At 31.2% G+C, this 6,995-nt stretch overlaps 1 non-coding gene across 1 annotated transcript; it reads left to right on the top strand.

The window, feature by feature from the left end:
• Positions 1–4,652: 4,652 nt before the first annotated feature.
• Positions 4,653–4,724, top strand: Trnac-gca. Its single transcript has one exon. It is a non-coding gene; the product is annotated as a tRNA-Cys (tRNA).
• The last annotated feature ends 2,271 nt before the right edge of the window (positions 4,725–6,995 follow it).

The raw sequence follows: 6,995 nt of genomic DNA, 5'->3' as shown, positions 1-6,995 counted from the left end.
AAAAAAATGTCGTCAGAGCTGAAAAGAATGACCCAAAATTAGTGGGTTTCAAAAAAAATTTCAATAATATCGGATCAAATTTAAGTCTTTTATCAAAAAATAAAATTTTTGAACTTTATGACGTCATCAGAATCCAAAAAATTTAATTTTTCTCTATCACATCCAAATTTTATCCAATTTTTATAAACCAAGTATGTAATCCTACTAAATTTAGTCCATACTTTTCAAATTTTTTGCCAAAATTAACCTAGCTCGAATAGATTTCAAGAATATGGAGTCCTGCTCCCGGAATTGAGCACATTAGTGATCGCTAGCGAAAATTTGACATCACAGCTGAAAAGAATGACCCAGAATTAGTCGGTTTTAAAAAAAATTCCAATAATATCGGATCATATTTCCCTGTTTTATCAAAAAATAAAATTTTTTAACTTGATGACGTCATCAGAATCCAAAAAATTTAATTTTTCTCTATCACATAAAAATTTTATCCAATTTTGATTAACCAAGTATGTAATCCTACTAAATTTGGGTCAAACTTTTCAAATTTGTGATCAAAATTAACCTAGCTCTTATAAGTTTCGAGAATGTGGAGTCCTGGTCCCGGAATTGAGCACATAAGTGATCGCTAGCGAAAAACTGCCATCACAGCCGGTCACCAATTCAAGGTACACCAATTTGTATTTAGAAATCACAGAAAGATATAAGGTACATTTGATTCTAGGTATTTTATAAGAATGTAATTCATTCGGAACTACATGAAATATATTTTACCGTATATATATTTGTTATTGTACCGCTTATGTGGTTTTATCCCGAATGAAATCTGGAAGTGGGATAAAATCAAGTATAAACTAGTGGTGAATGGTGAGTAGTAGTATATAGAAAAACAAAAACATGTAACTTAATGAGTTGATGTACAAATAGATTAGTCTTCAATGTCATTATAAACGATTACAACATTAAAAGTATTTCATTGACGTACGTACTACTTTACTCTCTGGATGTGTGTGTTTTTTTTGTGTCTTTTGGTTTTTGTTTGATAGTAAATAAAACTATTCTCTTTTTCTTTTTTTTTGAAATTAGTATCTAATTACGTTTTATGTTCTTTGAGGATTGAATTTTGACAAGTATTTCCTAAAAAATTTTAAGATATTTTTAAAAACTAATGTTTGACGTACGTCAAATTATATTCTGGTCACAAAAAATTATATTCTGGCAAAATTTAAACACGCTTTCTGGCCATAAAATTAAATTTTAAACCTCCTTTAATTCTGTTGAAAACGCTGTCATCCATTTTGGTGACGTAATATTGGTAAAATCAACAGTCATTACTTTAAAACATTTCGAAGCAGTGATTTTCCCTATAACGGAACTCGTACCATAACTCACTACAATGTTTGACGTACGTCAAAATGTGGATTTTCTTAATAAAAAGCCACAAAAAATTATATTCTGGCAAAACTAACATGCACTTTTTTCTTTTAAACCTTTTTTATTCTGTCGAAAACGCTGTCATCCATTTTGGTGACGTAATATTGGTAAAATCAACATTACTTCAAAACATTTCGAAGCAGTAATTCTCTCGTAATTAATAGCGGAACTCGTACCATAATTCACTTCTATATTAATTCTTGGTTTCTTTTTATGCGTTTCTAATATTTATGTCATTAAAAAAATGTGCTTTTTTTTCAAAAATATATCATAATCATTATTTTTTTAACTACACATTTGGTGCTGTAATGAGAGAATATTAATTTTTTTTGGAAACAAAATCATTTACATGTTTTAAGTATTGACATTAGAAATTTTTCCTTTTTTTTCATTCTGTCAAAAAATCTTTTACCACACCTCAATACTTTTTTCTTAATTGGGTTTTACCTTCTTTTTTATCATGCCCTAAGTGGTTATTATTTGTATTTTAGATAGAAATGGAATGCACTGACGAAAGAACCCACTTAAATTTGACAGATATGTACCCAGCTCTTTGCACTGAACTGATAATTTTAGCCATTATGACATCACTTCAGGCTTCGTTCGTGTTTTAGGTCACATAATGTACAGTTTAAAAATTACGATTTTTAATTTTAATATAATAATTCAATTATGTGCTTCTATGACTCAAAATCAGATTATTAAAGTATATTTCTACATAAATTTTCATTTTTATCAAATTTCATAATTCATTTTTCACTAAGGCCTCTAAAATTTCTAGCCGTGTTTCTAGACGTTTAATATTACTACGTCTGATTGAAAACCTGATAATATATTAGAAAATGAGCAACAATTGGTATAAATTTTAAAACAAAGAGTGAAAAAATTTTCACAAAACATCAAACAATCTGTCTGTGTTTAAATATTTCATGAAAAACTCTGTTTTGTTAAATGTATATGTAATATGTATCCTGGTCATATATTCTACCATTGTAAAATGATTTGGAAAATTTGAATAATTTTTCGAGAGAAGGAAGTAAAAACGAATGTCAACATCATTTATTCTTTTGTGCCCATTTTCATACACCATTCTACATCATTCTATGTATGATTTGACGGTTTGTTGTGTGATGGTCCATTCATTAAAATCATTTTTTTTTTCTGTGAACAACATAGACCAGAAAATGGATGAGTAATAAATTAAATGCACACAAAAAACATAAAACATTAACAAACCTGATATTCAGGCTGTATTCTTTAGAATTGTTTATGGAGTATTTCTTAACTATCGCTTTATACGAGCAGATTAATATGTACACCATAGTTTTTAACTAAAGAATGGATCGGTAATGGATCAGTTTTTTAAAAAATAATAAAATGAATAACAAATATCTTGGATCTTTGTCCAACTTATTACTGTGTGTCCGAAACAGTAATGAATCGTAATTTGAAATGAAAAGAACAATTTCGGAATAATTAAATTCAATGCGGAATAATTTCAGCGACTGAACGGAATGAAAATGTTGGCTCTACAGTCAGATTCAAAAAATATCTCGAAAATTACTCATTTAATGGTCAAATAAACACGATTTTTGTAATTTTCGGGTCAAAATTACCTTTTAAACTTAGTTTTATCGAAATCGGAAACAAAAACTTTTTTTACACTTTTTGCAATTTGTAAAAATCGAAAAAATCATAAAAAATTCAAAAAAACACAATTTTTGTAATTTTTGGTTGGGTTGGGTTGGGTTGGTTTGGGTTAGGTTGGGTTAGGCTGGGTTAGGCTGGGTTAGGTTGGGTTAGGCTGGGTTAGGTTGGGTTGGGTTGGGTTGGGTTAGGTTGGGTTGGGTTGAGTGTGGGTGTGGGTGTGGGTGTGGGTGTGGGTGTGGGTGTGAGTTGGGTTTTTTTTTTCAATTTTATTGATCTGTATATATAAAAATAAATTGCTGTGCGTTAGTCTCGCTAAAACTGGATCGATTGTCAAAATTTTTTGTTTGTTTTGTACGCTATAGTTCAGGGTTGGTTTAGAAAAAAAAAACTAAACTGAGCTGATATTAGAGTCATCGTAGAGTTACTCACAGGGCATGATAACCTGAACAAGTTCCAACATCAGATTGGAAAAAGACAATCTCCCGCGTGTGACAGATGCGGAGAAAATTCAGAAGAAACATCGATCAACTTTCTCTGTTACTGCCCGGCGCTCATAGAGCAGCGAAGAAAATGGTTTGGTTCGGCCATAGTCGAACCAGAAGAAATGAAGAAACTCAGCGCTAGGCAAATCCTGGGTTTCAGTACATCAGTTGGTTTATAATAGCCACTGAAAAGCGTAGCGGGAATAGAGTGCAAGGGTCTATTTGGCGATGCTAGAGCATGGTCCGCTAACTTCCATACCCATACCCCATAGATGGAATTTGCCAATCACATTATTTTTCATAAACATTGGTATAGCTGTTGATTTAGGGGCTTGCTCCAGGACTGCCAGATGGAATAATTGGATACAAAAAGGGAATAATTTTGTAATTTTCTGTATTCAGCTTGTATACATTAAAAAGTAAAAAAATAATGTAGTTATAATTATTGTTATTTTTGGATTCAGTGTAACTAAAATATTTCTTATTACTTTTTAGTGCATATTAATTGGTTTTTGGAATAGTTCTTTTTGAATTCGGTTGAGTTTTTTCTATATTCTCAATGAATTTAAAAGTCTATAAACAGTTTCAAACAATCCAAACTGTTTTGAAAATAGTTAGAAAATAAACAGTCATCATAATTTTTAGACAGAACCCAACATAATGTAAAATGACATATTATGTAAATAAAATGTTATGTTAATATAAAATTATGTTCATGTATCGTTTTGAATTTAGCTTTAAATAGATTTGGATTATAGTGAAGAGCCAGTCAGCCAACAGAGCTAGCCACAAACATTATAGTGGGGCATTATATATATGGAACACATGGAACGAGAGAATAGTGGAACGATGCAAATGGAAATGAGACAGACCAATGAATAATGAGAATTCATTTATTTATATACGTATACACAACACGGTGAGACAATGCACGTGAAATTATATATATTGGAGTAGTATTCAGTGTAAACGGATTACATTTAAGGTAATACTTATACCAAAATGGTGAACCTTACACTAAATGCATACAGGATTGATTGTTAAAGAGAATATAAATTACTTAATAATCATCGATTTTAAAATGAAAAAGGGGATATAGCTCAGTGGTAGAGCATTCGACTGCAGATCGAGAGGTCCTCGGTTCATACCCGGGTTTTCCCTATAAAATTTTTTTTTTTTTTCTTAATTTTAATGTGTGATGTTATAAGATTTTAATAGGCATTACACGGAGTCGTCTCACGTCCACAGTTTTGGTTTAAACTTATTCTAGGGGATCATTTATTTTATTTCTTATGGAATCTTATTTGCAGAAATTCGTTTAGGTGTTTGAGCGCTCAAATTGGATCGGAGCGAAAACAGGAATATTGAAGTTTTGCTCATTTTTAACGCATAGTGATCGGGTAAATAATGTAGTAGATTAAAGTATATGTTTACGGAGTCTCCATGAAAAGAGCTTTCTGATATGATATTTATCATTTTGTTCACCTCGTGAATTTTGGAGGATGTTGCTATATATTGGTTATTTTGTACTATTAACCAATAAATATCCCGCGGACTTAGCTATACCACAGATTTAAAAATTTGTAAAGACATTTATTGTGGAACAAAAGAAAAACCAGCGACAAACATGTGAAACACATGTGTCCTCCGTTCACAGGGTAAAAAAAATGATAGGCAGCCATTGAGACTGCCGATAGAAACGCTTAAAACTTTGGAATAACTGTGTTTTTTTTGAATTCTTTTAATAAATAGTATGAATAATGCAAATTTTATAATTTTAAAGTTGGAATTATTAATATACTAGCTAAACCCGGCCACGCTTCGCTGTGTCTTTGCCTGATATTAATTGTTAGACAAATAAATTCAAAAATATGAAGAAATACTCTTGAGAATAAATGCAATGACCGTTAAAAGTTTGCGACCATAAACATATCCAAGCTAAATTTTTATATATAAGATAATATATACAATATGAAGAAAAACTGTGATAAATAATAAAAAGGCAACAACATACAATGTCTCAAGCGATCTGCCATCCAAGTACTATTCAAGGTCACTCAGGAATCGCTGTTTTGAACGTGGTATGCATATCGCTTCTAAGGCGACATTCAAAGCCACTATGGAGATCACCAACGTGGCTAACAAAGTTTTTACTTTAAAAACATTAGCCCTGTATATTTACAAAGTTGAAATCTACCAACGGACGCCGGTGTCACATTATTAAGTATCCACTGTACGGCGGCGTGTATTTACATGAAATTAAAAAAAAAAAAATTGGATACATAGCTTGAAATTCTCCAATGACATTCATATCTACAAAACCTAACCAAATTGTTTTTTTTTTCTTACTTTTTATTCTATTATTATTATTGTTATTATTATTATTATTATCATTGTTGTGGTGGTAATACTGTCACTTTTCTGTATATATAGTAAAACTTTTGTTATTACCAACTTAATTGATAAAATTTCTTACACCCAATGGGATTTTATTTTCGTATTCACTTCGATATAATTGTATTTATTTCCATTAGAAGTTACTTTTATTATTTTTACAAGATGTAACAGGTGCCAATACTAGTTTTGTGGGAATAATATAAATAATCTTTGCTCTTTTGAAGGCGTATTAAGAAGTCCGGAGTTCGAGGTAGGCTCAAAAAAAGTACTGAGTGATGTAGATCAGTGGTTTCCAAGCTTTTTTTTATGACCGGAAAGCGTTAAACAGCTTTTTATTATGTAGATAAACCTCCTGCCACGCAATGCCGGATTAAGACAGTCGACCTTTTTTTTAAGTGATCGTGAATCTGTCCTTCTCTAAAAATGTACGGATTAACCTGCAGCGGGTTAAATTCTGAGAGCACTCTGAGAAAGCACCTCATTGGCGTCCCTCTGGCGACCATTTCAAACTATTAATTATCACGCACGCAACACTTTGTAGCCACATGGTTAGTTTGTATTACGGATGCTGCGTCTCGGGGACTAGGTAAGTCGTGTTATTCACAGTTCGTTCTGATTCATGATTGCCAACAAATTATCAACAAACAATGAGTTACTCAAGGTGTTCAATTTCGGACAACCAATACAGTTTCACCATATCATCACGGTAATTCCACAAAAGGTCAAACTTTAGACACTTTTCTTCTCGTCCAACTAAAATTGGGGTAAATAGAGGCGTTAAATTATGTAAAAGCTAACTAAACTGATGTTTTGTTATAATTCGAAAGCCATCACATTCGATTGTTCAACAGTGTATCTGTTTACGGTAGTTATAGAAGAGTTGATGTCTATCTATTAATCATTTCGACTAGAATATAATTTATAACTCTTGTTTGTAATTCTATCTAATGGATTTCCAGGAAGTAATAAACAAAATTTTTTTTAATAAGCCCTCTTCGATACATGTTTATTTTTTAATATTTTAAAAAATTAGGG

This window comes from Chrysoperla carnea, chromosome 2 (assembly GCF_905475395.1).
Source record: "Chrysoperla carnea chromosome 2, inChrCarn1.1, whole genome shotgun sequence".
Taxonomy (NCBI): Eukaryota; Metazoa; Arthropoda; class Insecta; order Neuroptera; family Chrysopidae; genus Chrysoperla; species Chrysoperla carnea.
The sequence above is the reverse complement of the archived record's forward strand: the minus strand, read 5'-3'. Positions and strand labels throughout refer to the sequence as shown.